This window comes from Pristiophorus japonicus, unplaced genomic scaffold (genome assembly GCF_044704955.1).
Source record: "Pristiophorus japonicus isolate sPriJap1 unplaced genomic scaffold, sPriJap1.hap1 HAP1_SCAFFOLD_962, whole genome shotgun sequence".
NCBI lineage: Eukaryota > Metazoa > Chordata > Chondrichthyes > Pristiophoridae > Pristiophorus > Pristiophorus japonicus.
This window is the reverse complement of record NW_027254891.1, coordinates 103,549-112,375: the sequence shown is the minus strand read 5'-3', so window position 1 is coordinate 112,375 and position 8,827 is coordinate 103,549. Positions and strand designations below refer to the sequence as shown.

Below are 8,827 nucleotides of genomic sequence, written 5' to 3'. Positions count from 1 at the left end.
ATCTGCCCTGGGATGTGGGTCATTCCCCAGTTAGTGCTGTGTGTTTGAAGAATGAGGAGGGGTCAGTGAAACACTCAGATTGTGTCTCATCCCCCAGACTCCTGCCTCCGTCTCTTCAATATTCACCTCTCAACATCGATATATCGGGTCTTTCACGTAGTAAAACATCCCGAGGCAACTCAGTCACACTCTGTCCCAATCTCTCTGTCTCTCTGTCTCCCTCTCATTCTCTGCCTCTCTCGCTCTCCGTGTCTCTCTCACTTTTTCTCTGCTTCTGGATGGGGAAGGGGTGAGAGAAAAGGAGAGGGGAAGAGATAGAGGAGGAGGGGGGAGAGAGGGGAAGGAGTGAGAGAGATCGGGGGAAGGGGAAAGAGAAAAAAGGAACCTGTTGTTCCAGGGTCGGTTTTGGAGCTGGTTAATATTTATAATTAAAGCCCTTGTTAATTGACCATGAATTTAAATACTGAGCTAATTTTGAGTCGGCCCTAGGGATATTTGAACCCACGACTACTGGTTTAACAAGACCAATGCTCTAACCCCTGAGTTGTGGAGCCACCTGCCTTGGCCTGGCTCTCTGTGTCTCTCTCTCTCGTTCTCTCTGTCTCTCACTTTCTCTCTGTCTCTCGAGAGGGAAGGGGAGAGAGGAGGAAAGGGAGAAAGAGAGGGGTTAAGGGAGAGAGGGAGGGGAGAGATTGAGGGGGGAGGCGAGAGAGAATGGTACGCTGAGGGAGTGGGGGAAAGGGAGGGGGAAGGGAAACATAGAAACATAGACATAGAAACATAGAAACATAGAAAATAGGTGCAGGAGTAGGCCATTCGGCCCTTCGAGCCTGCACCACCATTCAATGAGTTCATGGCTGATCATGCAACTTCAGTACCCCATTCCTGCTTTCTCGCCATACCCCTTGATCCTCCTAGTAGTAAGGACTACATCTAACTCCTTTTTGAATATATTTAGTGAATTGGCCTCAACTACTTTCTGTGGTAGAGAATTCCACAGGTTCACCATTCTCTGGGTGAAGAAGTTTCTCCTCATCTCGGTCCTAAATGGCTTACCCCTTATCCTTAGACTGTGACCCCTGGTTCTGGACTTCCCCAACATTGGGAACATTCTTCCTGCATCTAACCTGTCTAAACCCGTCAGAGTTTTAAACGTTTCTAGGAGGTCCCCTCTCATTCTTCTGAACTCCAGTGAATACAAGCCCAGTTGATCCAGTCTTTCTTGATAGGTCAGTCCCGCCATCCCGGGAATCAGTCTGGTGAACCTTCTCTGCATTCCCTCAATAGCAAGAATGTCCTTCCTCAAGTTAGGAGACCAAAACTGTCCATAATATTCCAGGTGTGGCCTCACCAAGGCCCTGTACAACTGCAGTAAGACCTCCCTGCTCCTATACTCAAATCCCCTCGCTATGAAGGCCAACATGCCATTTGCTTTCTTAACCGCCTGCTGCACCTGCATGCCAACCTTCAATGACTGATGTACCATGACACCCAGGTCTCGTTGCACCTCCCCTTTTCCTAATCTGTCACCATTCAGATAATAGTCTGTCTCTCTGTTTTTAACCACCAAAGTGGATAACCTCACATTTATCCACATTATACTTCATCTGCCATGCATTTGCTCACTCACCTAACCTATCCAAGTCACTCTGCAGCCTCATAGCATCCTCCTCGCAGCTCACACCGCCACCCAACTGAGTGTCATCCGCAAATTTGGAGAGACTACATTTAATCCCCTCTTCTAAATCATTAATGTACAATGTAAACAGCTGGGGCCCCAGCACAGAACCTTGTGGTACCCCACTAGTCACTGCCTGCCATTCTGAAAAGTACCCATTTACTCCTACTCTTTGCTTCCTGTCTGACAACCAGTTCTCAATCCACGTCAGCACACTACCCCCAATCTCATGTGCTTTAACTTTGCACATGGGATTGGGGTAGTGTGCTGAGAGGGGAAAGGGGTGATAGACAGAGAGGGGAGTGGAGAGTGAGAAGGGAGGGGCAAAGGGGAGAGCGAGAGGGGGTCGTGAGAGGGGAAGGAGTGACAGAGAGAGAGGGTGAAGAGAGAGTGAAGGGTAAGGAAGGGATAGGGGAGAGAGAAGGAGGGGGTTGGAGAGAGATAGAGGTGGAAGGAAAAGGGGAGGTGCAAAGACATCTGGGTGTCATGGTACATCAGTCATTGAAGGTTGGCATGCAGGTACAGCAGGCGGTTAAGAAAGCAAATGGCATGTTGGCCTTCATAGCGAAGGGATTTGTGTACAAGGGCAGGGAGGTGTTGCTACAATTGTACAGGGCCTTGGTGAGGCCACACCTGGAGTATTGTGTACAGTTTTGGTCTCCTAACCTGAGGAAGGACATTCTTGCTATTGAGGGAGTGCAGCGAAGGTTCACCAGACTGATTCCCGGGATGGCGAGACTGACCTATCAAGAAAGACTGGATCAACTGGGCTTGTATTCACTGGAGTTCAGAAGAATGAGAGGGGACCTCATAGAAACGGTTAAATTCTGACGGGGTTAGACAGGTTTGATGCAGGAAGAATGTTCCCAATGTTGGGGAAGTCCAGAACCAGGGGACACAGTCTAAGGATAAGGGGGAAGCCATTTAGGACCGAGATGAGGAGGAATTTCTTCACCGAGAGAGTGGTGAACCTGTGGAATTCTCTACCACAGGAATTTGTTGAGGCCAATTCACTAAATATATTCAAAAAGGAGTTAGATGAAGTCCTTACTACTAGGGGAATCAAGGGGTATGGTGAGAAAGCAGGAATGGGGTACTGAAGTTGCATGTTCAGCCATGAACTCATTGAATGGCGGTGCAGGCTAGAAGGGCCGAATGGCCTACTCCTGCACCTATTTTCTATGTTTCTATGAGAGGAAGGGGAGGGGAGGAAGGGGGAGAGAAAGGGGGAGTGAGAAAGGGGGAAGGAGAGTGAGTGGAGGAGAGAGAGAGAGAGAGAGCGGGACACAAGACAGACAGTGGAGGAAAGAAATGGAGCGGGGGAACGGGAGAGGATGGGGACAGAGGGACGAAAATAGAGAGGGGGAAGGGGAGAGAGAGGAAGTGGAGAGTGGGAAGGAAGGGAGAGAGACAGGGGAAGGGGGGAAAGGGAGACAGGGAGAGGGGGGAAAGGGGGACAGGGAGAGGGGGGGAGGAGAGCAAGAGAAGAAAAATAAAAGGCAGTGATGGGGAAGGCAGAGAGAGATCAAGAGCCTGCAGTTTGAGGGTTGGTCTTGGAGCTGTTTAATATTTATAATTTATCCCCTTGTTAATTGATGGTGAATTTAAATACTGAGTGAACTTTGAGTAGGCCCCAGTCAGATTTGAACTCATGACCCCTGGTTTAGTAGACCAGTGCTCTAACCCCTGAGCTACGGAGCCAGCTCTGCTGGAAAAGACCGGGGAAGGAGCAGGAAAGAGAGTGGAAGGGAAAAGAGAGAGTGGAAGGAATGAGAGAGAGGGGAAGGGGAGAGAGAGAGGGGGGAAGGGGAGAGAGAGAGGGGAGAGAGAGGGGGGAAGGGGAGAGAGAGGGGGAAGGGGAGAGAGAGGGGGAAGGGGAGAGAGAGGGGGAAGGGGAGAGAGAGAGGGGAGAGAGAGGGAAAGGAAAGAGAGGCAGGGGAAGGGGTGAGAGAGAGAGGGGGGAAGGGGAGAGAGAGAGGGAAGAAGAGAGAGGGGAAGGGGAGAAAGAGAGGAGAGAGAGAGGGGGAAGGGGAAAGAGGGAGGGGAAGGGCGGGATTGTTTCGTCGCGCCTTCTCGTCTCGCACCATCACGGTAACGTTGACGGAAGGGTGCGTTTGTCTGGTCGATCACCCCAATGAGAAGGGGAGAGAGAGTGTGGAAGGGAGGGAGAGAGAGGAAGGCGTGAGAGAGGGAAGGGGAGAGAGGGGAAGGGGAGAGAGGGGGGAAGGAGAGAGAGGAAGGACGCAGGGGAGAGAGAGGGAGAAGGGGAGAATCTGAAAGGAAAGAGAAGAGAGGGAGAGGGAGAGGAGAGAGGGGGAATGGGAAAGGGAGGAGGGAGAGGGAGAGTGAAAAGGCAGAGGTGGAAGGGGAGAGAGGGTGGAGAGAGGGAGAAAGGAAGAGAGGGGGAAGGAGAGAGGGTGAGGCGATAGGCGGGGAATGAGTGAGAGACGGGGAAAGCGAGATCGTGGGAAAAAAGATGTAGAAGTGGGAGAGAGTGTCTCAGAGAGACAAGCCTGCTGTTCCAGGGTCGGTCTCGGAACTGGTTAATATTTATAATTAAACGCTTGTTAATTAATGGTGAATTTAAATATTAAGCTAATTTTGAGCAGACCCCAGTGAGATTAAGCCTAAAGTTGAGATCCATGTGTTGTCCTCTCCCGACTCTAAGTTCCGAGGTCTAACAATCAGTGAACAACACACACCCTGACATACACACTCTCTCTGTCTCTCAAGAGGGAAGGGTAGCAAGAGAGAGGGGAGAGAGAGGAAGAAAGGAAGGGAAAAGAGAGAGGGGGAGGGGGAGAGAGAGGGGAAGAGGAGAGAGAGGGAGAAGGGGGAGAGGGAGAAGAGCAGAGTCTAAAAGGAACGGGAAAAGAAAGAGGCGGTGGAGGGGAGAGATGAGAGGGGAGAGTGAAAAGGCAGAAGGGGAGAGAGGGAGGAGAGGAGGAAGGGTCGGGGAAAGAGCTGGGGGGAAGGTGGAAGGGAGAGTGGGTGCAGAGAGCGACGGCCACATTCCAGGAATGAATCTAAAACAAATATTTGTGCTCTCAGACTGGATATGAAGAAGACGTGTAATATATCCTTATTATACAGTATAAATGCACTAGAGGCCCATACTTAAGAGAAGGTCACTCTGTGACCAGTTCCATTTATTACCAACACCTCAAGTGATGAAGGTGGGTGGAACTTCCCCTTTTATACCTGAAAGTCCAGGTTAGGAGTGTCTCCCACAAGCTCACCCCCTTGTGGTCAATGTTCTCAAGGTGTACAACTTAGGTCAGCTTATACATGGGTTACAATGATAGTTGAATGCATGACATCACCTCCCCCCCAAAATCTTATTGGGATCACAGGTTAAGTCTCTCTGGTGATTTACACTCCCTTGTAGAGTGAGGAGGATCACCCTTCATTTGGCAGTGTTCGCTTCTTCTTCCAGCTCATTGGCCACGAAGTATTGCTCAAGTCGTTCCACGAAGGTTTTCCAATCTTCACCCTCCGAAAATTTCTCCAGGATGCTCACAGTTCTCCGCATTGTTGCATTGGGGTCCGTCATCTGTACCTCGTCGCCTGTTGTTATGTCGTGAACAAAGAGTCAGACTAGATGCTGCGAGCTCAAAGTAAGTGTGACCGTAGTCCTGTATTGCAGATCTCAGAGTGCCTCTCCAGCCTGTGAGGCCTCCATATATACAGCTGCTCCCAAGGGATTGTGGGATCACTTTGGACTCTGGTAAGCCTTCTGGTGGTTAGACATGGTAATTACAGGTTTACATACATAACAGAAGGAGTGAGAGAGAGGCGGAAGGGGAGAGAGTGGGGAAGAGGAGAGAGTGGGGAAGGAGTGAGAGAGAGGGGGAAGGGGAAAGAGTGGGGAAGGAGTGAGAGAGGGAGGAAGAGAGAGGGAATGGGGAGCGAGAGAGGGGAGGCGAAAGAGAGGGAGGAGAAGGAGAGAGAGTGGGGAAGGGGAGAGAGGGGGAGGAAGAGAGAGGGAAAGGGGAAATAGAGGGAGGGGATGGGGAGAGAGAGAGAGTGGAAGGGGGAGCGAGAGGGGAAGGTGTGAGCGAGGGAAGGGGAGAGAGTGGCAAAGAAAAGAGGGTGAGGCGAGGGAGGGGGAAGGGGGAGAGGGTAATGAGTGAGAGACGGGGAAAGCGAGATCATAGAAACATAGAAACATAGAAAATAGGTGCAGGAGTAGGCCATTCGGCCCTTCTAGCCTGCACCGCCATTCAATGAGTTCATGGCTGAACATTCAACTTCAGTACCCCATTCCTGCTTTCTCGCCATAACCCTTGATCCCCCTAGCAGTAAGGACCTCATCTAACTCCTTTTTGAATATATTTAGTGAATTGGCCTCAACAACTTTCTGTGGTAGAGAATTCCACAGGTTCACCACTCTCTGGGTGAAGAAGTTCCTCCGCATCTCGGTCCTAAATGGCTTACCCCTTATCCTTAGACTGTGACCCCTGGTTCTGGACTTCCCCAACATTGGGAACATTCTTCCTGCATCTAACCTGTCTAACCCCGTCAGAATTTTATATGTTTCTATGAGGTCCCCTCTCATTCTTCTGAACTCCAGTGAATACAAGCCCAGTTGATCCAGTCTTTCTTGATAGGTCAGTCCCGCCATCCCGGGAATCAGTCTGGTGAACCTTCGCTGCACTCCCTCAATAGCAAGAATGTCCTTCCTCAGGTTAGGAGACCAAAACTGTACACAATACTCCAGGTGTGGCCTCACCAATGCCCTGTACAACTGTAGCAACACCTCCCTGCCCCTGTACTCAAATCCCCTTGCTATGAAGGCCAACATGCCATTTGCTTTCTTAACCGCCTGCTGCACCTGCATGCCAACCTTCAATGACTGATGTACCATGACACCCAGGTCTCTTTGCACCTCCCCTTTTCCTAATCTGTCACCATTCAGATAATAGTCTGTCTCTCTGTTTTTACCACCAAAGTGGATAACCTCACATTTATCCACATTATACTTCATCTGCCATGCATTTGCCCACTCACCTAACCTATCCAAGTCGCTCTGCAGCCTCACAGCATCCTCCTCGCAGCTCACACTGCCACCCAACTTAGTGTCATCCGCAAATTTGGAGATACTACATTTAATCCCCTCATCTAAATCATTAATGTACAGTGTAAACAGCTGGGGCCCCAGCACAGAACCTTGCGGTACCCCACTAGTCACTGCCTGCCATTCTGAAAAGTACCCATTTACTCCTACTCTTTGCTTCCTGTCTGACAACCAGTTCTCAATCCATGTCAGTACACTACCCCCAATCCCATGTGCTCTAACTTTGCACATCAATCTCTTGTGTGGGACCTTGTCGAACGCCTTCTGAAAGTCCAAATATACCACATCAACTGGTTCTCCCTTATCCACTCTACTGGAAACATCCTCAAAAAATTCCAGAAGATTTGTCAAGCATGATTTCCCTTTCACAAATCCATGCTGACTTGGACCTATCATGTCACCTCTTTCCAAATGCACTGCTATGACATCCTTAATAATTGATTCCATCATTTTACCCACTACCGATGTCAGGCTGACCGGTCTATAATTCCCTGTTTTCTCTCTCCCTCCTTTTTTAAAAAGTGGGGTTACATTGGCTACCCTCCACTCCATAGGAACTGATCCAGAGTCAATGGAATGTTGGAAAATGACTGTCAACGCATCCACTATTTCCAAGGCCACCTCCTTAAGTACTCTGGGATGCAGTCCATCAGGCCCTGGGGATTTATCGGCCTTCAATCCCATCAATTTCCCCAACACAATTTCCCGGCTAATAAGGATTTCCCTCAGTTCCTCCTCCTTACTAGACTCCCCGACCCCTTTTATAACCGGAAGGTTGTTCGTGTCCTCCTTCGTGAATACCGAACCAAAGTACTTGTTCAATTGGTCCGCCATTTCTTTGTTCCCCGTTATGACTTCCCCTGATTCTGACTGCAGGGGACCTACATTTGTCTTTACTAACCTTTTTCTCTTTACATATCTATAGAAACTTTTGCAATCCGTCTTAATGTTCCCTGCAAGCTTCTTCTCATACTCCATTTTCCCTGCCCTAATCAAACCCTTTGTCCTCCTCTGCTGAGTTCTAAATTTCTCCCAGTCCCCAGGTTCGCTGCTATTTCTGGCCAATTTGTATGCCACTTCCTTGGCTTTAATACTATCCCTGATTTCCCTTGATAGCCACGGTTGAGCCACCTTCCCTTTTTTATTTCTATGCCAGACAGGAATGTACAATTGTTGTAGTTCATCCATGCGGTCTCTAAATGTCTGCCATTGCCCATCCACAGTCAACCCCTTAAGTATCATTCGCCAATCCATCTCAGCCAATTCACGCCTCATACCTTGAAAGTTAGCCTTCTTTAAGTTCTGGACCATGGTCTCTGAATTAACTGTTTCATTCTCCATCCTAATGCAGAATTCCACCATATTATGGTCACTCTTCCCCAAGGGGCCTCGCACAACGAGATTGCTAATTAATCCTTTCTCATTACATAACACCCAGTCTAAGATGGCCTCCCCCCTAGTTGGTTCCTCGACATATTGGTCTAAAAAACCATCCCTTATGCACTCCAGAAAATCCTCCTCCACCGTATTGCTTCCAGTTTGGTTAGCCCAATCTGTGTGCATATTAAAGTCACCCATTATAACTGCTGCACCTTTATTGCACGCACCCCTAATTTCCTGTTTGATGCCCTCCCCAACATCACTACTACTGTTTGGAGATCGCAGGAAAGGGAGAGAGGGGTAAAAAGATATAGAGCGGGTCGTGATGGGGAAGGGAGAGAGAGATTTGGAAGGGGAGAGAGAGCATAAGAGAGACGAGAAGAGGAGAGGGGAAAGGGAGAGAGAAAAGTGAAGGAGTGAGAGAGAGGGGGGAAGGAGCGAGAGAGAGGGTAACGAGTGTGCAAGAGCGGGAAGGGGATAGAGAGAGGGAGGAGAAAGGGGAGAAAGCAGAGTGTGAGAGAGGGGAATGAGTGAGAGATGGGGAAAGCGAGATAAAAATGTAGAACAGGTTGTGTAGATGTGGAGGGCAGAGAAAGATTTGGAGCCTGTTGTTCCAAAGTCCGTCTTGGAGCTGTTTAATATTTATAATTAAACCCCTTGTTAATTAATGGTGAATTTAAATACTGAGGCAA

General features: G+C 49.2%; 1 non-coding gene across 1 annotated transcript; it reads right to left on the bottom strand.

Annotated features, from left to right (window-relative positions):
* Positions 1 to 3,306: 3,306 nt before the first annotated feature.
* On the bottom strand, positions 3,307 to 3,379 carry trnas-acu (transfer RNA serine (anticodon ACU)). Its single transcript has one exon. It is a non-coding gene; the product is annotated as a tRNA-Ser (tRNA).
* Positions 3,380 to 8,827: the final 5,448 nt, after the last annotated feature.